Source organism: Sus scrofa, chromosome 7 (assembly GCF_000003025.6).
Source record: "Sus scrofa isolate TJ Tabasco breed Duroc chromosome 7, Sscrofa11.1, whole genome shotgun sequence".
Lineage (NCBI taxonomy): Eukaryota > Metazoa > Chordata > Mammalia > Artiodactyla > Suidae > Sus > Sus scrofa.
The window spans coordinates 95,426,722-95,453,959 of NC_010449.5; the positions used below are offsets into that span (position 1 = coordinate 95,426,722).

At 43.6% G+C, this 27,238-nt stretch overlaps 1 protein-coding gene and 1 long non-coding RNA gene across 12 annotated transcripts in view; both read left to right on the forward strand.

Moving 5' to 3' along the window:
• RGS6 (regulator of G protein signaling 6) overlaps window positions 1–27,238 on the forward strand; it is a 564,829-nt gene that overhangs the window by 61,510 nt on the left and 476,081 nt on the right. The window lies entirely within an intron of this gene.
• On the forward strand, window positions 5,800–14,268 carry LOC106507739. Its single transcript, XR_002346149.1, has 2 exons — window positions 5,800–6,820; window positions 7,077–14,268. It is a non-coding gene; the product is annotated as an uncharacterized LOC106507739 (long non-coding RNA).

Here is a 27,238-nt window from a genome sequence, read left to right on the forward strand (position 1 = left end):
CAACTGCCATTCCAGCTCTGGGAATCTGGGATCAGAAAGCCACTATGGCTCAGGACGCTCAGAGAGGGACACTGCTGTGGTTAAAAGTCTCATGTTTCCATGACCTTCCTTGACAGCAGTGAACAGTCAAGAAGGAGCCAGAAGATGGCTTCCATCTTACTCCCACTTTCTAGAACTCCTTGCATTGAATGCATCTGTTTAGTGGAATCCCCTTTGACCCATGTACCCCTAAATTCAGGGAAGTCCCCTCTCCACCTAAAACTCCTCCCCTCTCCACCTAAAAGTGGTGTGAAATAGAAGTAGAGAAGGGGTATTTTTTCCTAAGGGACCACATAGTAAATATGCCTGTCCCAGTGCTTGAATTTACCACTGTAATGCAAAAACAGCCATAAAAAGTATTTAAATGAATGAGCACAGTCGTGTTCCAATAAAACTTTATTTATAAAAATGAGTGCTGGGTTGAGTTTGGCCTAGGGGCCATAGTTGGCCCACCTCTGAGGTAAGCAAGCCACATCGTAACAATTACCATAAGTTCTTTTTACAGATGAGGGCACTAGAGTCGGAGAAATTCAGGGTCATTTAGCCAGTGCAAGTGAAAACACAGTCTAGTTATTTTGGTTTCAAAGTCCATGCTCTTGGAGTTCCCGTCATGGCTCAGTGATTAGTGAATCCGACTAGGAACCATGAGGTTGTGGGTTCGATCCCTGGCCTTGCTCAGTGGGTTAAGGATCCAGTGTTGCCATGAGCTGTGGTGTAGGTTGCAGATGCGGCTCCGATCCTGTGTTGCTGTGGCTCTGGTGTAGGCTGGCCCCCTAGCCTGGGAACCTCCATATGCCGCAGGAGCAGCCCTAGAAAAGGCAAAAAGACAAAAAAAAAAAAAAAAAAAAAAAAAGTCCATGCTCTTTTCAGCAAACCATGGTGTTGAGACCCTCCCTTTCAAGACTTGTGATCTAAACTAGGAGAGAAATGTGCATTGTCACAGACAATGGTAAAAGCCTCAGGAATGCAGCAAAATATTTTTGCATATGAGGCATTTTGGACAGGAGGATTGAGGATAAGTTTCATTGAGAAGTAGTTTGAGCTAGGTATTGAAGAAGGGTGTAATTTTAACAGGTGGAGATGGTCTAGGGGTGGAGAGGTAGAAACCAAAGAGCATTTTGGCTGGAAGGAGAAACTTCAAGGCAAGTTTAGGAAAATAGCTGGGAATCCAAACTCATATGAACATTGTGACCATCTAGGATTTTAGCAGAGATAAGGCTGGATTATGGAGAATATAAGATGTTAGGCTTAGGAATCTGGACCTGAAAAGCAGTAGCATAGCCGTTTTTGAACAAGGCTGTGATACACACATTACGCAGGGAGAATTATCTGGTACCATTGTGCAGAATTTTTGGAGAATCAGAAGGTCCTGGTAACAAGAACCTGTATCAGAAGTTATTGTGTATCTTTGCATGAGATTGCAAAAGAAGCAGTGGATATGAGGAATGTCTTGAGCTATTCCTGGGACTTGGAAAGTTGTATGTGGGTAGAGTAGAAGGACGGCTTCGATAGTGAGAAACGAGAATAACAAGGCTTACGCAAGCTGGGAGGAGGAGTTTGGTTTTGTAGGAAAAGCGGTGGGTTCCATCTTGGATGTAACGTGCCGAGGGGATAAGTGGACATATGGAGTTGGCAATTGGAAATCTGGGCTTGATCTTCGAAACAGAGGTGGTTGGGAACTGTCACATCCAGCTGGACAGAGAGCCACAGAAGAGCTCAGGTGTCCGAGGGACTGCGGGTAGTGGACGATGCCCAAAGTAGAATCCAGAGGCCTTAGGTCATCAAGAACCAGGAGAGGGACAGGGATAAGAAAAGAGAGGAGAAGGGGTAGGTGAAATGCCAGCATGGGTGCTGTAGGAAAGGAGTCGGAGGAGGCGCTGTTTCCAGGTAAAGGACTGGTCAGCTGTGTGAGCTGCCGCGGGAGGTTGAGAAGTACTCATGCGGGGCCACTGGATCCGGCGATCACATGTCGCGGTGGGTGGCCACCTGCAAGGAGCCATGTCGAGTGTGGTGAGTAAATGGAGACGAAAGGCTGGGGACTGTTCTCTTGAAGAGTTTGATACTGAAAAGAAAGAGGAGAAAAGATGGCAGATTGAAATATTTGTTCTAGAGTTGATTCATTCTTCAGTGCCTAAATACCACACATCATTTAGGTGTCCACCTGTCTCCTGAGTTCTCCCCTCCCCACCAGACTCCCTAACACAAAAGTAAGTGGAAAGGGGCACATATTCTAGTTCTCGACTTCTCAGGTCCATTGTCTGCGTCGGCCTTGCCTGTGCCTTTGGTTCTGCGGTGGCCTCTACCGGCACCCTGTGTGGTCACACTCCCGTGTGCGCCGCGGTTAAATAGCTGCTCAGAGCCGTGTGGCTGGGCTAAATTTGGAACATGTATTCGTTCCAATCTCAGTCCCCTGTTCAGTGGGAAGAAATCAGCCTCCGACTTTGAAATCTCAGAGGTTATACATTTGTGGAATATGAAATCAGCTTGTTGATGATTTTTGTCTTACCTCCCCGGATTCCTTTCAGCTCCACTAGAGAATGGCTATGCCTGGTTGTGAAAATGTAGTCTCTCCTAAGGAGAAAAAAAAAAAAAGGAATGCCCAAGCTTCAAAAAGAACTGAATGTTTTCCATCAGTCCTTTCTGTGATAATAAACACAACAACCACAACAATCAAAACAAGGCAAACTCTGGAGTTTCAGGTGGGAATGATTTCATCAGTCTAAATTAAGGACACATTCTAACACTTATTTCCTTTCACACCTCGATCTGTGGCTTCTACAACATAATCAGTTTGGTCTCCAATGAGTTATGAAATGGATGTAAGAGGAGGTAACTCGGATTAATATTTTTCCCTCAGTGGAATTCTCTTGCTCGCTCTCATATTTAAACAGCTGTGTTACACTTAAATGGCCCTTAGCTATGTTTCTGCAGAGCTCTTTAGAGATGAGAAGCGTTGCCGTACTCTTTCACATTTGTATAGAATTGGTTTTTGACGTCTTTAGACAGCCATTAATCTCATTTGACCTCACAACAGTCTGTGAGATAGGCTGTGCACGTATTTTCCTTAAGCCCATCATTGCACATAAAAGACCTGAGATTCAGGGTAGTTAATTAAGTACTCCAGGGTCACACAGGTTGTGAGCAGCAGATTCCAGACGGAAGGTCAAGTTTCCCAGTTCCAAATGCATTGTTTTTTTCTGTTATGCTTTGGGCGGCGTTTTTGACATGAAAGTTTTCTTTCATTCTTAAGCACGTCAGTGTATGAAACTTTGCATAACATCAAGTTGGTTTCTGACAGAGCATTGATTGCGGAGGGCTGGGAGCAAGAAACCACAGACCCTAAATGACAGTTAACTCTTGTTGGAGGTTTGGCCTTTATTGAATGGAGGTCTCTTGCTAAAGGGAAGGTATACATTAATATAAGGGGCTTGCCAGTCTTCGCCAAACGGGAAACTTCTGGGCTTCCTGGGGATGGCTAAGGATGATGATCACGGAGGAGTTTGCAAATGCAGAAGTACTTTCTAAATGTTGCAGGAGTGGCAGTGGGTTGTGCCCTTCTGGGGAGATAAAATATTTGCGTATTGTTCTCTGGACCCTGCTGCCTTTGGCACAGTCTTGTTTGAGAAATAAGCTTGTTCTGCTCCTCTTAGACATGGTCTGTTACCTCGCTTCATGGTGGTTTTCTGTGCGTGTGAGCGTGTGCGTTGGTGAAATTAAACACTGTGCTACCACAAAACTGAATTTAGTGATGTTGCCAATATCTTGGCCCTCAAGTAGTCTAAATATTCTTAGCTCTGGGAGCTGGCCCAAGAAACTGCTTATTCTCTTTCCTGTGCCACTCAGCATATAAATCCTGAATTACTGCTGACCAAAGATGCATAAAGTACACATCAGTGAGCATTAGTTTCTGTGTTTTAGGGGGTGAGGGAAAGAAAACCCCTGGATGAGGGCTGAAAAATATTGCCGTTGTTCTGTGGATGAATGAGCCGAGGCTGTTTTACTCACCTGTTAACCTCCATGTCGTTACACTGCACTGAAAGGAATTTTTTTAAACAGCCTTATTGAGATGTAAGTCACATGTCAATAATGCACCCATTTGGTTTGTAATTTTATTTCTCGTGAAGAAGTGGATTACCTTAATTTTTTTTGAAGCAAAATCAACTCGCAATATTATATTAGTTTCAGACGGGAAACAGTGATTCTGTGTTTGTGTACATTATGAAATGATCACCATTTTACATCTAGTTCCTATCTGTCGTCATATGAGATGATTTCAGTATTATCGACTGTATTCCCTGTGCTGTGCACTATATAGCCCCATGACTTAACCTATTTTATAACTGGTGGTTTGTGCTTCTTAATCCCCTTCACCAATTTCACCCAGCCCTCCTCACCTCTCCCCTCTGGCAAACACTGGTGTTTTCTCTTTATCCATGAGTTTGTATCCTATTTCGTTTATTCATTTTTTTTTTTTTTTTAGATTCTGCGTATAAGTGAAATCATATGGTGTTTGTCTTTGACTTATTTCACTCAACATGATACCCTTTGGGTCCAGCCATGTTGTCACAAATGACAAGATTTCATTCTTTTTTATGACTGGATAGTATTCTACTTAGGTTGCTTCCATATCTTGGCTGTTGTAAATAATGCTGTGCTGAACATTGGGGCGCACATAACTTTTTGGATTAGTGTTTTTGTTGTTCTCCATAGTGGCTGCACCAATTTACATGCTCATGAACAGTGCACAAGTGTTCCCTTTTATCCACATCCTCACCAACACTTCTTATTTCTTGTCTTTTTGAGAATAACCATTCTGACAGGTGTGAGCGATATCTCATTGGGGATTTGGTTTGCATTCCCTTGATGATTAGTGATGTTGACCATCTTTTCATATGCCTATTGGCCATCTGTATGTCTACTTTGGAAATATTTCTGTGCAGTTCCTCTGCCTATTTTTTAATCAGAGTAGTTGGATTTTTTTGATATTGAGTTGCATGGGTTCTTCACATAGTTTGGATATTAGCCCCTTGTTAAACACATCACTTGCACATATCTTCTTCCATTTAGTAGGTTGTCTTTTCATTTTGATGATGATTTCATTTGTTGGGCAAAAGCTTTTAGTTTGATGTAGTCCCGTTTGTTTATTTTTGCTTTGGTTTTCCTTGTCTAAGAATTCAGAGCCACAAAATTACTGATAAGAGTGAGGTCAAAGAGCATACTGCTATGATTTATTCTAGGAGTTTTATTATTTCAGGTCTTACATATAGGTCTGTTAATCCATATCGAGTTTATTTTTGTATATGGGATAAGAAAGTGATCTAGTTTCATTCTTTTAAATGTGGCTGTCCAGTTTTCCCCCACACCATTTGTTGGAGAGGCTAAATTTCCCCCATTGTACTGTCTTGCCTCCTTTGTTGTAGATTAGTTGACCATATAAACATGGGTGTATTTCTGGGCCTTCTAGTCTGTTCCATTGATGTCTGTCATGGGTATTTTGATACGAATTGCATTAAATCTATAGATTGCTTTGATTAGTATGAACATTTTAACAATATTCTTCCAATTCATGAGCACGGTATATCTTTCCATTTATTTGTGTCATCTTTAATTTCTTTCCTCTGTGACAGAGTTTTCAGAGTACAGGTGTTTCACCTCCTTGATTATGTTTATTCCTAGGCATTTTATTCTTTTCGATGCAATTGTAAATGGGACAGTTTTCTTAATTTCTCTTTCCGATAGTTCATTATGAGTATATAGAAATGCAACAGACTTCTGCGTATTAATTTTTTATCCTGCAGCTTTACCGAACAATTCACCCATTTAAAGTATACATTTTAATGATTTTTTGTATATTATGTTATTAATTTTTGAAAATTGTGGTACAATGATGGTGGAAAATTGTAGCACGGAACATAAAATTTGCCGTTTTAACTTTTTGATGTACAGTTCAGTGGCGTTAGTCACCATCACAATTTCATGCAAACATCACCACTATTTTCGAAACTTTCTCATCACCCCAAGTGAAAACTCTATACTCATTAAACAGTAACTCAACCGGAAAGGATTTTTGAATCTGCTTTGGTAACTACCTTCTTCATCTTTTGAGGAAGATTTTGTTTAGTTTACTCTTTCAGAGGAAGTTTATTCTTTTAGGGGAAGTTCCATGTAGGACATGACTTAGGTTGGGTTCCCTCAGGAAGCAGCCTCAGAGATTGGTGCTCCGGACACTGTTAGGGAATCTCACAGAGTCCCCCTTGTCGGGGAGGGGCAGAGGCAAAACTGGCCAGAAGGAGAAGAGGGGCTCCTTTGCAGTCCTAAGGCCTCATCCTACCCAGTGGGAATTCTAGAACTGGGATTTCCTGGGGTAGGGCACTAGGAAGGATCTTTTATATCTGCACATCTTCCAGTCACAGGGTTCGGCAAGCCCTGGAAGGGACATGAACTTAAGCTAGTTAACTCTTTTCAGCCAAGGGCTGTTAAGGACTACAAGCCTGCAGTGTTCCCAGTTAAGGACTACAAGCCTGCAGTGTTCCCAGCTGCTAGGGGATGAGAACTTCAGTCAGTAGTTCCCATTGAGCCACCTGGGCATCCTCCAAAATACCAGGCCTGGTTTAATTACCCTGGGGCGAGAAGCAGGCGTCCAGAGTTTTGCATGAACCACCGTTGGGGCGTGCCTGCCTTTAATGCTGAAGAGGCATCAGCATAGTCCACACCGCTGTGGGACAGGCCTGAGATTTGGAGGCAGCAACGTTTGAACATAGCTGGATGTTTTTCTAACTCTGTGAGTTCTTCTTTATGTTCTGCTGATAACACTTTGCTGCCAGGCTATTTAAAAACAGGAATGGATGTGCCTTTGGGTGGGAGGGCACTTACAAATTGATAAACAAAGACAGAGAACACTTCCATGAACATTTGGCAAACAGCAAGGTTGCATAATTCACAAAGAAGTTCAAATGCTCTTTAAACATTTTAAACTGTGTTGTCTTATTATCTTTTGTGTCTGAAGAAATGAAAATTAAGACTGTATGTACTTACAGTACTCAGTGACGGTGAAGCCGGTGGCTGGAGATTTTTCAAACCCTTGTGTGAGTGTGCATTGATACAGCAAAGAAGCTCTTTAAAATGTCTTTAGACATAACAAACCTGAGGAAATGACGGGTAAGTGTGCAAAAGATGTGTGCATAAAGATGTCAAAGCTGAGCCTTGTTGACAGTGATGGAAAATTGGGAGCGGCACAAATGTGCATTAATAAGATATTGATTAAAAGAATTATGGTACATACCTATTCGGAAACTAACTATATAGTCATTAAAAATGATGTGGGGGGGACACGTGTTTACAGAGGAAGCTAGCCACCATGTACTTTTTCATGAGAGAAGCAGTTAATAAAAAAGCATGAGCCTAGTCTTGCATTAAAAATCATATTTGCATTGAAGATGCCTGGGAGAAAAATACCAGATGTTAATAGTAAACAGTGTTTTTTCCCCTGAGTGAAAGAATTACAGGTGAATTTTACTTTCTACCTCATACCTCTCCCTAATATGTAGACTTTAAAATGTGTTAACCCATATATGAATTTAATATTTGTCTGTTAATTTTATATTCATGAAAAACACAGATCCATTTCCAAAAACGACATATTTCCAAGATTACACATACATATACGTACATATGTGGTGTAAGTATATCTCTCCACCTATCTGTCTAGCAGTGTAAAAGGGTACAGTCTATAATCCAGTTTGCGGTTATCCCTAGAATTTAAGGTCATGGGTGATTTTTCTTTCCTTCTTATGTTTATTTAGAGATTTTTATAATAAGATTGGGTCACATATAATGAGAAATGAGAGTGGCTTTTACATTCCAGCGTGCTTGCCTGACCTTGTTTTCCATCCACTCTTTAAACTGTGCTTTGCATCTGTTTCCTGTGGAGGGACCTTTGGTTAGCATTTCTTTCTCCATCTCTGTCTTTCTTCTTGTCTTCTCATGTAAAGAATCCCTATTATGTGTTGGAGAATTGTGTGCTTTATTAAATTAGGGGAGTTTATTCCAACTTTCACATTTGTTATCACGCTGTGCATTTTCACTTTATTTATCATTTCCCCCCGTTCACTTTGACCTTTACAGGAGGCATTCCCAAGCAGAGCATTTGTCATCTACCATTATGCTTTTGATTCACCTATTAAATGGTAATGTGTCCTCCAAAAATATTGATATTAAATTAAGTTGTTCCATATTTGCTCTTAGGAAGAGCCTTGGGGTTATTGAATTTACCAGATGGTAGGCTATGCAACATGAGAAATGCATGGGAAGCTTCCAGCAGGCTGGGGCTCTTCCATGTGTCTGATAAGTCTCATTCCTTGCTTTAGGCCCTAAATTACATATGCATCACTTTCCCTGTCACACCGTCTTGACACCTCCAGGGTAAACTGGGGATAAGTTCTCCATATGTTCTTTATGGTTCTTATTAAATGTTATTGTAAGTCGTGTTGATGGCTATCATCCCATTAGGCTTGTAGATAGGAAATGTGGTAGCCATCCAGCAAGATGATCCCCAGCGAGCCTCACGTCCTGTGCCTTTGCAAAATAGATTAGGACAGAAGTGATGGTCTGTCATTTCCAAGATTAGGTTATAAGCGACTGAGGCTTCCATCTTGGGCTCTTTCTCTTGGGCTGGTCATTCTATAGAAAGCCAGTCACCATGTGGGGAAGACAGCCAGGCAATCTATATATATAGAGAGAGTCACTCCCATGGCAACAGCTAATAAGAAACAGAGTCTGGCAATGACCACGGGAGTTAAGAAGCAGGTCTATCCCACTGAGCCTTCAGATGTTATAAGTCCCACCCCTCAGCTTGATTTCAGCTCACCAGAGACCCTGAGCTAAAACCATCTTTCTAAATTTAGGTTCCCAATTTCTGACCCTCAGAAACTATGTAAGACAATAGATGCTTGGTGTTTTGATTGGGGTGGCTTATTACACAGCAATAGGTAATTAATAAGATTTTGATACTAGAAGTGGGTGTTGATGTAATGAAACATTAAAATGTGGTCGTGGCTTAAGTCTTGGCAGTGTGCAGTGGAAAAGCAGTAAAGATTCTGAGGAACAGGTTAATAAAAGCTTAGAGTGCCTTGAATACATTGTCTCTAGAAGTTTGGACTTTGAGGAGGCTCCCAGTGAAGGTTTATAGGAAAATCATATTGGGACTTGGAAAGGGAGAATCCTTGTTATGTGGTAGCAAAATATTTAGCAATACCGATGCCTGAAGTAATGTGGAAAGTAGAAAATGTACCTAATGAACTAGATAATACAGTTAAGGAGATTTCTAACAGACTGTTGAAAGTGCCTTATATGTATATTTTTTTCCTGTTGCTTATAGTAAAATTGCAAGAAGAGAGGGAAACTGAAAGCAGAAAGTAAGCAAAAAAGAGCTAGGACTTGCTGTTTTTGAAGATTTCCAGCCTCTCCAGACAACACATGATAATAAAGTTAAGAAACGGCTTCTGAACAAAGATCAAATTCAGAGCACTTTTAGGAAAACACGCTCCAAATGTGAAGCCAAGGGTATGACTGTAAAATCTTAAGATCTCAGAAATCAAAAATGGCGTCTCAAGAGTACCGAGCACTCAGCCAAAAGGACCTCTAAAGAGATGAAGGGTTTGCCTTAGCAGATCTTCTTGATCAAACAGCAGCCCTTCTTGGAGGTTCAAGGACATGGTATCCAGCAAAAGCCCAAGGTTGGGAAGGACTCATTGCAAAGGTGGTAGGTGTGGTTTTTGTCTAATGGGATGAAACCTAAAAGGAGTCACAGAAGACTCTCCGAATTTTTAAGAGACACCATCAGCTTGAAATGAAAGGGATGTAGAGTACAAAATGAAAAGATGCTTTTGAACTCTTAGGTATCAACAGGAGGTAAGAAGACTGAGAAAACTACTCAGCTGCAAATGCCCTTTACCGTTCGTGAGAATGAAAGAATAACTGAAACGCCAAAACCAAGGGTCCAGGGGGTGGAGTTAAGGGTCATATAGAACTATTCTCAGCCCTCAACTCGAGACCTAATCAAGGAACTTGAAACATCTGCTTGGCAGGACTTCAGAACTGCATTCCCTACATGCCTCCCATCCCCCGCTATGTGAGCAGAAGTCCTCTACTTGTCCCACCATTGAGTGTTGAGTATGTGGGGGCAGATGACCTGTCACTTTAATCACACACATCCACAGATAGAGAGGAACTGTATATCTGGGACTACCTCTGTACCCAGGCCGGACTGAGATGATGAGAGTCCGATACTGTGATGGGATGAGACGTTTAGGGACCATGGGAGGGGTTAGTCTTTGTTGCATGTGGGAGAGGGCCAGAGTGTGGACTGTGGTAGGCAGCCTTCAAGATAGCCCCCCATGACCACTGAGTCTTGGCACCCCCTTTTCTTCCCACATTGTACTGGCTTTGGTCTTTGTGACTTTGAGATTAAAGACTATAGCTTCCGTTTGAGGTGTGTTCTTGCTCATTCCATTTGGGATGACTCGCCAGGGGGAAATGCCAGCTGCTATATGTTGAGGACATGCAGGCCCCACGCAGGGAAAAACTTCCAGCCCTTAGCCACGTGTGTGAGTTTTCTTATGAGTGTATCTCCAGCTCCAGTCAAAGCTTCAGATGATGGTGGCCCAGCTGACAACTCGATGGCAACCTCGTGGGACACTAAGCAGAAAAGAATTAACATAGGCCTGAAACCGGGGTCCTTAGAAAGTCCTGCTTGCAAGATTTCGAGAAAGGCTGGCATCTGGGAACTTGGACTTAGGAGGGTTCCCACCATTCTCTAACTAATGGTGAGAGTGATTGACTGAGCCTGAACTGGGCAAGCAGTATAATTTATCGTACTTTCTGGGCCTCTGGAATCTTGCTATATGCTAGACAGAGGCCGGGTATGTGAACAGCCACCAATGAAAACCTCTGTCACTGAGTCTCTGATAAGCTTCCCTGGTAGATAACATTTCACAATTTGTTGTCACAATGTGATCTGGGAGGAATTAAGCCCATCCTGGCTGACTCGGTGGGGAGAGGACGTTTGGAGGCTTGTGCCTGGTTTCCTATGGGCTTCGCTCCATGCACCCTTTGCTGATTTTGCTGTAATAAGTCAGAGCCACGAAGGACACCCTAGGTGAGTCCTGTGCATCCTTCTAGTGACCGCTGAACCTGGGGTGTGTTTGGGGGACTCCCAACACGGAGACCCTGAGCCAGAGCCACCTACTCTGAAACTATGAGATAACAGGTGTTGGTCATTTTACGCTGTTGCGTTTTGGAGTAGCTTTTATCCACTCAGTCGTAGGTAAAGTGATATAAGAAAGCCTGTCACTTCTCTCTCCCCAGCATGTAGCTCTGTGTCTGGAACATAGGTGTTAAAGAAATGTTTTGGAGCGAATTGGTATTTCTACCTTTGAAGAATTTTATAGTCTATCTGGCTGCTTTGCGGGAGAAATGGCAATCCTGGGTTGGTATAATGAAGCAGGCTTCCCTTTCTTTCGTCTGGAAGGATCCATCCCAGGGGAGCCACCGCCTTACAGTTGTCACTTCTGCCTCTGGATGAGGTCCACGTGTATAAGAACCAGTGTGTGGCCATCAGACCTTGCTCCTCCCTGGTCGGACGGGATAGATGATTTCTTGATAAAACCGCCCTTTTTTTCTCCTCACTTCTTAGGTCCCCTGATTTTTTTCCTCTCTTTCTCCTATGTCTTGGTGATGAGCACTATTCTTACCCTTCAAATGAAACCTTCTTCCTCCTGAAAAAGTAATTCCCCGGTGTTTCGGGTCTTCATAAGATGTTAATATTTCTCTCCTGAGCCTTGCCTCTCTGTCATGTTACTGCCTCAACAGAAGTTGAGACAAATGAACTTTTCTTGTTTTAATTGTCCCCTCCTCTGCACACTCTCTTGAAATAGACCTCTATGCAAAGATAGCAACCATTCAGGCTAAGATAGCTTTAATGTGGGAGAAAACTCTAAAATATATACTAGAAGTGGACTTCCTTGAGTTATTTACAGTTTCTTAGAGAAGTATTTTAATCAAAGGGTGTGTGTGTGCTCATGTATGGATTGGTGTGCACCACACCCCCTACACACAACCACACACACACACAGCTACATACACATACAACCATACACACACAACCACACCCGCCACACAACTACATACACATACAACCACACACACACACACAACTACACAACAGCCTGTTGATCCCTGTGGCATAGCTTTTGGTTGTTATCAGAACCTTTCCCTCCTTTCAGATGGTCTTCAGTCTTAGCGGATGACCTTGATTCCTGTTTTCCTGATCTGTTTATTCCTGTTTTCCTAAGCTCTCATTTTGATCCTAACCTCATTAAAATGTTCCCCCCTCTTTTATCCAAAAATCATCTGTTCTTTCAAAGACTCCCCTCTCTAGCCTTTGTTCCTCTTCCTTTTTAACATTATTCATCATTGTTTTTCCCTCTTGCATTTTCTTTTTTCTACCACTTTTTATAGGGATGCTCAGGTAGAAACCTTTTTTCCTCTAACACTAAGTAGAACGACCACCCTTTTCCTTAGACTTGCTTTCTCTTGGAGCTATACTTCTGCGTGTCTTTATTTTCCTGCCAAGCTTAAAAGGAGTCCCTTCTGCTGGCTGCCTCCCCCTTGTCATCCCCCATCCACTGCTTCACCCTCAAAACTCACTGTCACCCTTTCCACTCTGAAATTCCCCTCCAAGGTATTTTAGTGACCAAGTCTACGAACCGCCCCCCTGCCCCCGCACACACATAGATCACTTATCTTCTTCAGTCATTTTTTATTGTTGGTGTTGCCTTCTTTGAACTGGCTTTTTCTTCTTTTCTTCTCGATTTGCCTTTTGACGCACTTGCCATGCTTCTGTTCCTATCTTTTACGGCTACATTTCTGATTATTGACTAATGGACCAATCAACCAAGATGAATCCAAGTTGAGAGAAACTGGTCTCTGGAATGAATGGTCCCTTATGGGGGAGGGAGAGGGATGGACTGGGGATTTGGGATTAGTAGATGCAAACTATTACGTTTAGATGGGATAAGCAATGAAATCCTACTGTTCAGCAGAGGGAACTATATCCTATCTCTTGGGATAGACCCTGATGGAAGATAATATAGGAAAGGGCATGTATACATGCATATGACTGCGTCACTTTGCTCTACAGCAGAAATTGGCACAGCATTGTAACTCAATTTAGTAAAAAACTTAAAAAAAAAGGTTCTGTGCCCTCCCCAGGATTTTTTATTCTCAGGTGCTCAGTTGCTTACATGGAGTATTGAATTGACATGTATTGAATAACATGACATTGAATGAGCTGTCTAGGTACTGTTGGTGGGCAGTCTTGTTTGTTCCATTTGGATATTGACTCCAGACTTGTACATTTCAAGCCCCATATTTCACCCCAGAGGTGATGGTTCCTGGAGCTCATCAGATTCTATCTAACCAAAACCAGGGTTTTCATTTTTCTTTCCCCGAATGGCTTCTCCTTGTGATTCTCTATTTCTGGTTCTCACATGGGGGTCAGCTTTTGTCTTCCTCTTTTACTCCACGCAATGCCCAGATCCCACAGAACTACTTATATGACAGTTCCTCTCGCTGATCTCTCTCTATTCCCAGTGACAGGATTACGGTCTCCCAACTACTGTCTTTGGCTCCATTTATACTTTCAATTCCCTATACTTGGATGGATGGCTCTTTCCACGCAGAATCTTCACCCCATCATGGCAGCATTTGAAAACCATCAATTACTGTTTCTCCACAAACAAAGGAGAAATGTCTTTCTCCCCCCGCCCCCGCCTGTGTGCCCTGTGCTGTTTGACCTGCTCTGGCTGTCCTGCCTCTATTTTGCTCATGACTCTCAAATTAGGTTATACACATAGAATCCAGCTTTGCAGGCAACTCTGGAGATTAAACACAACATCAAGAGTTTCGAGGAAAATTAGTTTTTGTGAAGAAATATATATACGCACATCATTTTACCCGTTGAAGTCACTTTGCCTTTGAGCCTCATCTCCTTTGCATCTTGTTTTCCCCCATGGAGGCTTTCAGGTTTCCCAATGATGGAATCCACTTTCCTTTGGGATGTGTAATACTTTATTTCCAGCACTCTGTGACAGTGTGTTTCTGCTCTGTTGGTATTCAGGAATTTTGTATGAAAATCCATTAGGATATGAAAATAAAATATTAGAAAATCGTTATTTTATTTTTTTAAATGTCTCTTTTTATGAAATTTTAAAATGTACATAGAGCTAGAGAGTATATGTCATTTCAAAATAACTAAATATTCATGTATTAGAAGTACATGTCCAGATTTTTAAGTGACTGGGGAATACATTGAAAAGATTTAGAGGCCAATAGCAATTATATATCACTAGTCGCTTTATAAATAGTCTTTGATATTAATTTTTGGATATAAGTGATTTGACTGACACCTGTCAATGTGTTGATTATTACATGGGTTTCTGCCTTTTTTTTTTTTTTCTTGGGAGGGGGCTTCTGCCTGTAGAGAAAATTTTTTTTTAATTTGGATGAGCAAAAATTAATAAATTAAAATCACCTATAATATAATAACTCAGATAACTATTATTAAGATTTAGTTGTATATTCCTTTCAGTTAGATTTCTGTACATACACACATGATTTTCTTTTTAAAAAGGAAAGGTTGTGTTATAATTTTTATAAATTTTGTACCTTGTTCTTTGCACTTTAGAAGACCATGAACATTTTTGATATTCTTTTTCTGTATATTTTAGTGACTTTATTTTATGAAGATATAAAAATAATTTATCTACCTTAATTCTCATGCTTTGGGGTTTTTTTTTTAGCCTCTTCCAGTTTTTTTTTTTTTTTCCCCTTTTCTTTTTGCTATTTAAACAGTTCTATAAGATGGAACTATTAGCCATGGGTTTATGTATTCGTGACATTTCTTATAAAAGTTAAAGTTTTACCTCCATCTTTTTTTTGTCCCTGAGGCAGTTTTGTGTGTGGTGAAGAGTGCAGATCAGAATTTGAATTGTGTCTCAACTATTGGCTAGCTGTGCGGCTCTGGGAAGGTTTTGAACCTGCCGATGCCTCATCTTCCCTCATCCGTAAATTGGGCATAAACATATCCACCCTGCTGTATTGTTGAGAAGACTGAATGAGTTAACTTGTGGAAAATACTTAGTAGTGTAAGTAAGAAAACAAACAAACAAAACCTTTAGCCATTATTTGTAGTGGGTGTCCCTTGCTGGGTAAGCCAAGTTAATTGTCAAATAGCTCCTGTAAATTCAAGTGTGGTTATATTCTTCAATAAGCTGTGTTACCAAAATGACTCCATTTTTACCCGTTCTAATGTCCAGGAAGCATGAACAGGCAGTCTCGGCGTGTGGCAGTTGATATAAAGGAAAGTGTATAATCTCTGTCCCGTCCAGATTTAAAAGGTACCTTTTGTAAGCAGATCCCAATTTACTCCACACTTGATGAGGGCTGTTTCAGGTCCCCATTTATGAAGCAGTCTAGCACTGGGCCATCACGGGCACTCAGTAAATACTCGCGAAGTAAATACATATCCGTGGACTCATCTGTCGATGCTTTGTTGAAGGTACTGCAAGGTATGTTGTGAACATAAGGAAGCCTTTGCGTGGTGAGCCGACAAGGGGCAAGGGCATTCTTGTCTGTGGAGTGGGATGGGCCCTTGCAGGCCTTCCTCCTGATTTGTATTGGATTTCAAGGTGAGCAGATGCAGAAATCACGCAGGCGAGGGTTGCTCCTCGGAATGCCTCCTCCTCTGCCCACCTGATTCCTGTCCTGTTCCCTCGTGGTGCCCTGTGCTTATTGCAGCTGCTGGATCCCACCTCACTGTGAAAATAGTGTTTCCTTTCTGCCGACCCACAGGGTTCAGTGTTTGATTCACAAGTTTCCTATTTTCTGAGCAAAATACCTAGGTAAATCCCCCTCTTCCCCGGCTGGCATGAGGATCTGCAATGATTTACAGCCACCGTGGGAGCCCTGTGTTGAATGGCGTGCTCTTTGTAAGCATGTGGTGTCATTTACAACGCTGGCTCCAACATCCTTCACTGGGCTCCGCATTGACTCCCAAACTAGATGGCATTGACAGTCAGGAGAGGAATGACTTTAGTTGCTACTGCTGTTGAATTTTTTTTTTCAAATCAGATTTACAGTATAAATGGATTTTACTCTCTTCAAAGTGGTGACCTTGGGATAGATGTAATCCTTTGATGTTTCCATTGATGTTGCTATTGCCCCAAACATTTCTGGAATCCTTCTTTGTAAGTTGTCTTCAGAGCCCGTTGCATATTCTTGGGAATATTTTTGAGTCTGACAAATATTTACTCTCTGTTGGAGGCTTTGATTTTTGGAAAAAGGGAAGAGTCAGCCTTGAGTCCAGCGGCTGAGGTGGGTGATGAGGCTGGGGAGTGCTGGTCCTGTCCAAGGCAATGGAGGATTTTAGATGTCTTTTAATGATGTCATGAGACTGGTCCATTTTTGTTCTGAATGGTGTGTTTCTTTTAAAAATAATGTTTCAAATTATAAACATATCAGTGTATAGAACACTATAGGAAACTGTATCACAGATAGGTTTCCAGGACTGATATTAAATGATTGCTAAGGTTTTTTTTCTCCAAGCAAATTAGTTTATGAAATGAATATAGTATGAGGGAGTTCCCTGGTGGCTCAGCAGGTTAGGGATCTGACATTGTCACTGCTATGGCTCTGGTTACTGCTGTAGCAGGGGTTTGATCCTGATCCCTGGCCTGGGAACTTCTATGCCTTGGGCCAAAAAAAAAAAAAAAGAATGAAGGATTCTAGTGTGAGCTTAAGTTTAAATGATGCAGGCTAAACATTAACCAGACCAGACCACAAGCCAGATGTGAACAAAGATGACCCCAGCTGTGCCTGGGTCAGTGTTGCCCCAGAAGCGAGGAATCCACAGACTCCAGGCAAGGATCAAGAGGCCAAGTTTGCATTGTCTGGCTCAACAGAGATCTTCCCTTAAGACTTGTATCCCTCCCAAACAAGCTGGGCATGAACTGAATTCTTCTTTAAAGGAGGGCAAAAAACTCAATTTTACCTAGTTCAACTTTCCAGATTACATAGAAAGTTGTAGATATCCACATCTGTGACTAGTAACATTTTGCTCTGTTTGTTGGCATGTGTCCATTCTTCTGTCTCTGAAAAAAATAGATTTTAGGCATTCCTAAAACCCTACCCCACTGCCTGCCCATCCCCCGCCCTCCCTCTGTAGTCACACCTCTGCAGAGTCCTGCTTCAGTCCCTCGTGTGTTCAGGCCTTTCAGAAGGCATGTTTTAAAAGTGACATGAATTGTATTATACTGTATATTTCCCTCTGACTTTTTTTTCTTTTTTTTTTGGAGATTTGTCCATGTCGATTTGTTTAATTGCTCTGTAGGATTCCAGCATATGAATAAATCAGTTTATTCGTCCACTCATCTAAGAGAAAGTTAAGAAGATGCCACCATTTTTTGTTCTTGTTTTTTTCTTTTTCTTTTTCAGCTGCCCCATAGCATGTGGAGTTCCCTGGGCCAGGGATCAGAGTTGAGCCACAGCTGCTACCTAGGCCACAGTTGCGACCTCCGCCGCCGCAGCTGTGGCAATGCCAGATCCTTGACCCACCTTGAGGGGCTGGGGATGGAACCTGCGTCCCCGCATTCCAGATTTTGTTGCACCACAGTGGGAACTCTGGGCCCACCTTTTTGCTAATACAGACAGTGCTGCAGTAAACATCTGTGTGCCTGTTTATTGCTTAGGAATATGTGCTAAAGCTTGTCTGATGCACGTACCTGGAGGAGAAACTGCTAGAAGAGGCACGTCCTCAATTTGGGGTGTTTCCAGACTGTTCTCCAGAGCAGTTGTAATTATGCTCCCATTAGCAGTTACCGTTTCTCCATATCCTCTTGGTTTATAAGATTTAACTTTTTTTCCTGCTTGATGGCCATGGAATGATATCTCATTGTTTTAATTTGCATTTCTCTGCTTCCAGTGTGATTGAGCATCTATTCATCTGCTTAGCGGCCATCTGAGTTTCCTCTTTTGTGAATTGCCCATTCCTATCTGTTGCCAAGTTTTCTGTTGCCATTGGCTTTTTTATTAATGATGTATGAGAATCATTTATATTCCCGATATGAGTTCTTTGTCAGTTTGACGGACTGCAAATATCCTCTAGTCTGCGGCTTATATTTTCACTTTTTTATGATGTCATTTATTCAGTAGAAGGGCTAAATTTTGATAGTCATGTTTATCCGTTTCTCCTTTATGGAATATGTATTTTAATGCCTTGTTGATGAAATTCTGCCCTACCTCAATGTCATGAAATGGTTTCCTATACATTCTTCTAAACGTTTGAAATGTGTTTACCGTCACCTAGAGTTGATAATTTTTAACTTTTTTTTTTTTAAGGGCTGCACGTGCAGCATATGGAAGTTCCCAGACTAGGGGTCAAATTGGAGATGTAGCTACTGTAGCCACAGCTCACAGCAATACCGGATCCTTAACCCACTGAGCGAGGCCAGAGATCAAACCCGCAGCCTCATGGATACTAGTCGGGTTCATTACTGCTGAGCCGCAAAGGGAACCCCTAGAATTGATGTTTGTGTATAGTTTGAAACTAGAATCTACTTCTTTTTATTCATATGGATGTCCAGTTGTCTCAGTCCGTATACTGAATCTTTGTACCACCACCAGTCATACAGCACTTGGCCGTGTGCATGTGTGTCCCTGCTTTTCTGTTCTTTGTCAGTGATGTGATTGTCCAGCCCCCCTCTGATTACTTTGGGCTGATAGGTCTGAGTTGTTGAGTTCCACCTTCAGAATTGTTTTGATAGTAGCCTTTCTTGTCTTATCACTGACTCTAAAGGAGTTTGTGATGCTGTGCCGTCAAGAATGATGCTATCCATAGGTTGGGGTGCCCTTTACTGGATTAAGAAATATCCATTTATTCTTAGATTTGTAAGAAATATTTTTCTGTTTGCTGTATTTTGTTATTTTGAAGAAATCATGAATGAATGTTGAATTTTATCAGATTTTTGGCATCTGAGAAGATTTTTCTCTCCTTCTAAACATACTAATTACATTCTCTTTAGCTCGTTCTATTATTGCCAGTTCTTGGGTCTGTAATCCTTGTGTTCGGTGTGCTTTTATCACCCGTGAGCTGCCTGGGTCAGGCTTTTCTGTGGGAATTGTCTGCAGTATGGGTTGTGGGAGGTCTGTTTTCTTTGTTCCCAATGCCCATCATTGGCCCAGGACCAGTTTTTATGCTGAGTTCTTACGCTGGGCATTTCCAGACTGTAGCCTAAATTTGTAACTGCAAGTGTTTCAGAAGCAGAGGTCTGAAGTTTCAATTTTGCAGGAAGCCTTTTGTTGTCTTCTTTTCAAGCTGAACGGATGGGGAAAAGACGTTTGGCCCGTTTGTCCTATGGTTGTGGCTCTTTTGGGGGCCTCACTTTGGGCAGCAGCCTCCTCTCTTGGGCAGGACCCAGGCTTTGCCTCTTGTCCGCATGTGCTAGTTGACATCTACACCCTTACCCCCTGTCCCTACCCCCATCGCTGCTGTTCCACTCCTCCCTGGTCTCCGTGGTTGCTCTCACCCCCAGGGCAGCTGCCCAGTTGATTCCTTTGCTTACCTCTTCTGGTTTTCAGTAGTTGCTTTGTTTCCGGCACCTGGTAGTTTCTTCTTCATTGCAGGCTCAAGAATACGTTGGAAAAAAATATTGTATCTGAGATTTCTAAATGCTTATAGCAGGAATGTTTGAATGTGTGTGTCATCTTAGCGCAACACCTTGCTGAAATGAGAGGTTGCTCTCTCAATGCCATTTCAGCACTGAAAACCCAAAAGCTCAACAAAACCCAATAAAGCCACCCCCCCCCCCATTGGATCCTCAAAGAAATGAACCGTGAGCCAGGCAGCATATGAAGTCCTCTGGTTTTAGCTCATGTAATTCTTAACTCTTAGCTCTTCTAATTCTGTAAATGGAGAAGTTGAGCAGGTGGCCCAGCCACGTCTCAGGGGCAGAGCCAGGCAAGGAACTCAGCTTTACTGGACATTCCCTCCTCTTACATGGTCTGAGCATCAGTATCACCAAGTACGAAGTGTGTCCCTTCTCAAAGTGACTACTGCGAGGGTCTACACATCTCACATTCCTGGTATATTTGCATAATTGTCTCACTTGGTAATTCCAGGATAGAACCATGGTTGTATTTGTCTACAAGAATTTGCAGTTTTGGGTGAATTTCAAGAAAAATCTGAAAAGCAGTGGCCGAGGGGCTTTTAACAGTTGCAAAAAGGAACATGAGCACGCTTTCTTCCGAGCACCACGGAGCTCCAGGGAATTAATAGGGACTCATTGTTTCCCATGTCGACTTTGGAGAAATTGTACCTCACTCCCAGGCTATTAAGACAGGTTTCAAGGATATATTGTCATGCATGTGGTTTCTGGAAGGCCACGGAGAGGTGGATTTTTAGATCCCCTCTCGGTTCATTTACTCATACTCTGAAATCAAGGCTTCTGCAAAGATGGAGTCAGTGGTCATAATATTTCGTGATTAGAGGGTTGCAGAGGTGGCTGACATTTTCATCTCAGTTAATGGCTGAGGATGGACTCCAGGGCACGTCACCTTGTTCACGATCTAATTTAGCAGCATCTTAATTTGAGTTGAAAGATAGCCTTGGGGATTTTTGCTCAGTGCCTGCAAGAGCATTCGGGAATACTGCCCATTACCTGATGCTACCTGAGAGGAGGTGCTTGGGCGATCCTGACTTCTCTGAGCCCTGGAGGTTGAGGAGTAGTAGAAGTTCTGTTCTACCAGCAGCATGTGCCTGTATCACTATGAAGCTGTATTAATGACTTTGCCAAGTTTTCTCTATGCACAGTAGGCATATTTGCGAGAGGAGCTGATCTTGCAATCCCCCTATATCTGGAGCAGTCAATTATGAATCTCCTAATTAGCTTGATGTTTGGTCTCCCAGTTAAGTGAGCTCCTGTGAACTCTGCCAGAATCTGGATTTCCAAATGATCTGACAAGAGGAAAGGGAAAGATTGGGCCAAAGAGGCCATTGCAGGTTAATTTCCTGTAGTCAGAAATTTACTCAGCCCAAGCGCCTGCCTCTTCTGTTGCCACAAAATCCCCATTCTTCCCCTTCCATAGGTGTTAACCTGTCCCAGGATGAACTGGTTTTACCTCCCTTTTTTGTTTGCAGTATTAGGATTTGAAAGAGCCTATGGCCACATGTCCAAGGTCCAAGGCGTGGCCTTCCCTGGCCAGATCTCACCTCTCTTCCCTGCCTTAAAAAGGAACATATATATGGGTCCCTATGTTGTGCAGCAGAAATGGACACAACACTGTAAATCAACTATACCCTTTTTTTTTTTTTTTAAAAAAAAAAAGAGGCCCAAATTTCTAATTCTTCCTCGTGTGACTGTTCTGGGTTTAGCCTTCCCCCTGCCCTTTTCTCTTTATAATTTTTTTGAGATATTCACCAATAAATGCTAATATTTATTGAACATGTTCTCTACGCCAGATACTTGTGAAAGCGCTTTCATAAAAACGACTCATATTATTGAGCATCTCCCGTGTGCCAGGCACGGCTTCAGGCTCTGGGGACATGGGACAAACAAAACAAAGGCTGTCCCTCCTGGACACGTGATTTCTCGGCAGGCAGCCGGATAATGCAGCCTAGCAGTACACAAACATAATGTCAGCTAGTTACACATGTGCTGTTAAGAAGTAGGGAGGGAGACGGTGCATGTGGGGCTGGCCAGGGAAAGCTGCTCAGAGGAGGGGGATGCTTGGGAAGAGCAGAGTCTCCAAGGAGATGAAGGAGCAAGCGCACCTGGCCTCAGATTCCTCCTCCCCACATCCTGCCGACTCAGAGCCTATCTGATGACCCCCCCACTAATGGCACCACTTTCCCCTGGAGCCCAGGCTTGAGGCTTGAACCCCAAGCCTTCCCTCCTCTTTCCTTGTCCATTGTCAAACCTCCTTGACCTTCCCGGGAATGGTTGTGGCATCCTGGCCACTGCCTTTACGGAAAGGAAACTGTTGCCTGGCCAAGTGCTTTTCTGTTCCATTTTAAAATGACTGGAACGGCCTCCTAAGTGACCTCCCTCGGCCCAGAGCCTCTCTTCCCACCAGTCCGTTACCACCCAAACGCTGGAAGGTGTCCGCCGTCACCTGATTGCTTCCTCCATGCGGGGCACGGAATCCCCCCAGGATCCTGATGCTGCTGCTCTTCCGATTACCCCCATTTTACAGATGAGGAAACACACTCCCTTTAGGTGACTCGCTGATCCAGTAGGTGGTTAAGGTAGAACTTGAACTCGGGTCCAACTGCACCCACAGGCCTCTCGTGGCCAGGAGCCCAAGCCTCGCCCTGCCCTTGCCTGTGCCCGGGAGCCTGCTTCGATCACGCCTTCGCTCAGAATTCTTTCTTGCTTCCCGTCACCTGCGGTGGGAAGCCCAAACATCTCGGAATGTCTTTCAGAGCCTTTCCTAACTGGGCCATGCTTGCCCTGGCTGCAGGTTTTATATCTGGGTTCTGCCTGTGACAGCCTCGGTGGGTGTCCTATTGGTAAACATGGAGATAGCTGCGCTCACAAGGCACAGTGGCTTTTCAGTCCCTCTGTGTAAAGTCCCTCTCCACGCCCGGCTCGGACCCCTCCTCCCTGACCCTCCTCTGCGTCCATCGTTGCCTCCAGCCTCCACTCAGAAGAGTTGCCCTGCCTGTTTCGAGTCCCAACATCTGATGGCACGAGGCCATCTCTGAGCACCTGGAGCCCTCTTAGTTCTAATCACCAATTGGCCATTCCTGGGAACTTCCTTAGGCCTTTTTCACATGCGATCCTAAAACACTGAGAAAACCGATACGTCTAAAACGAGTATGACTTTCTAAGGGAGGGTCTCGGGAGATACGTACTTATTTCACTAAAACTTCTCAGAGCTCCAAGCACATTTGGAGGCTCCCCCTCTGCTAAATTGCCTTCCAGCTTCCCAAGAAAGTCAATTTCCTCCATTAATAGCTGTGACACATTTTTGGACCCATGACGACACGAAACCCAGTTCACTCACCCATCTGAATCCCCAGGAGGCCCTCCATTTAAAATTTGACAATTTCCCTAAATCACATCCATCCTCAAGAGATTAAAAGGAGAGATTCACTAGAATGTGCCCCAGGAAATTCTGAAATAAGAGTTCCGAAAATGGTCATTGAAAATGTCAGGGGCTGAAAGGAGGAGAAAAGCAGGGCTAGAATGTTCCTCTTATGTCTTAATTCATTGTCCCTCACGTACCTGCTTCTGAGTGGAAAGGCAGAAAAGGAAGCATGGGAAGGAAAAAGGGAATTATTCAGAGGCAGTTGGAATCACAGGAAGCAGTTAAAATACACAAAAAAGAAAATGAACATTTTCTCCCAAATTCAGGTCTTCCTCGGGAGAGAATGGAGCAGGGAATTTCATTTTTCAAATGGAGTGAGAGCTGCTCTGGTGCAATAGGAAAGTCAGAGGCTAGGGACAGGAGGCATGAGGTGCAAAGGCCGGGGTCCCCTGGGGCGAGGGATGCTGGTTATTTGCAGTTCTCCTGAGGTAAGGGAGGGGATGGTACCAAGTAGAGGGCTTGGTCCAGGTTGGATCAGGATCTTGGTTTTCTTTACTCTTCGGGCTACAGGCCACTCCTTTACTTGGCAGTTGTCTCAACAATGAGCTTGCTGAGAGCTGCCACTGAATTTTATTCTACTATGTACATCCAGCACTTAGCCCTTGTCTGGCCCCTCGTAAGGACTCAATACATATTTGCTGAGTGAATAAATACAAAATACTTGGTTACTGGAGGCGTTGAGAGGCTAATTCTGTGCTGTCATTTCTGGTAGCGGCCACCAGATGGTGCCTTCCTAAGAGCAGAGGCCAAGGAAATCCTGACTCTTGGGTGGAGGGCTTAATAGAAGACCGGGGTCTCAGCTGGCACCCTCCGTGGAGTGTGCATGTCCTCCTGCAGCTCATTACACTTTCTTATTCTTCCTGTTGAAGGTGTCTGCAGAGTTCAGACAAATGGTGAGCCCTGCTTTGCTTGACTCGGAGTCAGTTTCATAGGAGACCCAGCAGAATCTTTGGGAAGTAATTCATTGATGGCTAAACCTTGGGATGTGAGACCAGTTTCACCCCAGGTCTGCACTGTGTCACATGGGTTCCCACTGTTCCTGATTATCCCCTGTTCGCCAGGAGGCAAACATCTACTCCCACTGATCCCGGTATTGTCTCTCAAATTCTCCCCTGAAGTCACTTCCAGCCTCACACCCAGCTCTGGCAGCCTGTGGCTTGAAGTGCCAGCACCCTTGCCTCCTTTAAGCTGCTGCCCGATGAGTCCCTACTCTGTGCCCATGGTTTATATGTGCACACTCTCAGAACCATCCCATAGGGTGGGCACAAAGCAGAATACCTGCTCAGCGGGCTCAGGCAGCCTTCCCACAGTGACATGGCCAATCTGTGGGAGAGGGGACTCAAACCCAGGGCCAGCTGCCCACAGGCCTGGCTCTGAGCCTTATTACATTTTATAGAGAGAGCAGTTTCAAGTATCTGCGTGACTGAGATCCGGGGACAATAATGACATGACAAAATCCACATCCTGAGAAGCCAAGTCTTATAGAGGGAGTGTAGTTCAGCGTCTGTGTGAGCAGACAGGCTCAGCTCTTGTCAGTTTTCAGACAGTTTCAAAGGAACAAAGGCACAGCCTCCTTTGTGCCCATAAACCTAATTAAAGATACTGGAGATTTTGATTGGCAAGGGCTGGGGATGGAGATGCTGTGTGAGATGGGGTGTGTGTGTATGTGTGTGTGTGTGTCTGTGTGTGTGTCTGTGTGAAAGAGAGAGAGAAGGAGGGAGGGAGAGAAAGAGAATGTTAAATCACACGAAGACCTAGAAAATGATCCTTGTTGCCAGGACTAGACTTGGGCAAAGCAGCAAAGTTACATGAACTTTATCTTGAACCTCTAGGTCCACAGAGCCCACTGCCCTCAAAGAACCAATTCAGTTTCTGAATGCCCTCTTTAAGATTTACCTCTCCTAACACATCATTGTAAATCAACTATACCCAATAAAATGAAAAAAACAAAACAAAACAACAAAACAAAACCAAAAACTTACCTGTCCTGATTTTGGCATCTCAGGTTTCTGCTTTATAAGTTGCAATGAATGGTACAAAGTTAATCAAATAAACAGATCAACATAAAGCACTTGCTAAGTAGTGTTTCTTTTGGGAGAAAATGGTTTAACTCTGTTACCAAATCTCCAAGCATGAGAGAGGATAATGTTGGCGGTGTCAGGAGTGATTGGCCTGCGGGGGAGGAAGGAGGTGGAAACCCAGGTCTCAAAGGACTGAGTTTTAGAGTGGGCTGGACGAAAGGGGATGGGCGGGTTTGGGGTCAGGAGCTCCTTTTGGAATCTCTTATTTCAGACCTTCCTCTGCCTTTCTGCAGAGCCAAGCCTGATCATCCTGGGGTTTGTGGTCCTCAGTGTCTTCTTTGAGCCTTTCCGAAACGTTCCAAGTAGTAATATGCGTGATTTATACTTTTAAACACTTAACGTTGCTAGAAATTGGGCACTATTTCCATATCCTTAGAGGAGCCCTGGGAAATACTGTTATTCTTTCCTCCCTTCCTTCTTTCAGTTAATGAAATGGAGATTCAGGAAGGCCATAAGCTAGTTAACGTTAGAGCCAAAATACAAAGCCAGGACCGTGTGATTATAAAGCCATGCTCTTAACAGCTGTATTGTGCTATGAGAATCAAGTGGCAAATCTTAAAATAAAAGGACTCATTATCAGTAATCTAGCAAAAAGGCCCCAACTATCGATTTATTCATGCAACATGAAGGTACCAGGTTGGGGAAACAGGCAACCTGATTGCATGGTGTTTACCTCACAGACGGATAGAATAAAAGTTTCCCCAAACTTGGGCAAAGCCTGATTGTTCTGTAGCCATGGTAACAAGTAGCCATCAGAACCAATTTTCAATCTGTTCATTTGGTCAACAGCAACTTGTCTTGGTGAAAGCTTGTTTTAAAACCAACCAGTGTCAGCTCCTCCCTTCTGGAAGTCAGCCAATCAGGGACTGATGCTCTCCGGAAAACCTGCCAATCAACATCAGCCTTACCTCAGCTCCCACCTGATGTCAGCCCAGGATTGCCTCTGAATATCTGCCAATCACAGAGCTCCATGCTTTCCAAAGCCTTTTGTGAGATCAGCTTTGAGAGACCTTTTGACCAGCATAGCCGTTCCTTATTATGTGAGCAATAAATTCAGCCTTGTAGTTCGATTTCAGAGTGGTGTTCTCATTATCCTTTGACAAAACAGACAAGTACACACGTGTCAGGTAGTATCTGGCTATAGAGACAATAGCACAGGTAAGAGGTTAGAGCATCACAGCATGGGAAGGTCAGGAGAGGCTGTTGGGTGGTGGAATGTTTTCAGAGAGATGGGAATGATTGGAGAGGGCTCCGGGCAAGTGAAGATCTGGACCTGGAGCTTTTGGAAAGAGGGAGGGGGCCCCGAGGAAGGAGAGGATGCTCTGAGCATGGGGAAGGAGGAGAAGAAGAGGCTGGAGAGGAAATGGCTGGAAGCTGAGTTTTCAGGGCTGTGGGGGTTCAGATTTTGCTCCAGATGTAAGGGGGAGGCAGGAAACTACCGAGGAAGGGACCTTGTCCTCCTCTCTACAAAACCTCCTCTCTACATCATGTACCTGCAGATGTGTGTACACATACAACACACACATTCTAAAATTAGGTTCGAAGGGAGTGCCTGTCGTGGCGCAGCGGAAACGAATCCGCCTAGGAACCATGAGGTTGCGGGTTCGATCCCTGGCCTCGCTCAGTGGGTTAAGGATCCGGTGTTGCTGTGAGCTGTGGTGTAGGTCAAAGATGTGGCTCAGATCCCACGTTGCTGTGGCTGTGGTGTAGACCAGCTGCTACAGCTCCGATTCGACCCCTGGCCTGGGAACCTCCATATGCCGCGGGTGCAGCCCTAAAAAGACAAAAGAAAAAAAAATTAAGTTCGAAGATCTTTTAGGTCTATCGCCGTGTTTAGGCCATTGGGCATGTGAATCAGTCTGCCCACTTCATCAAAGAGCTGTATTTGTCAGGTACATAGTCTGGGGAGGCCGGGG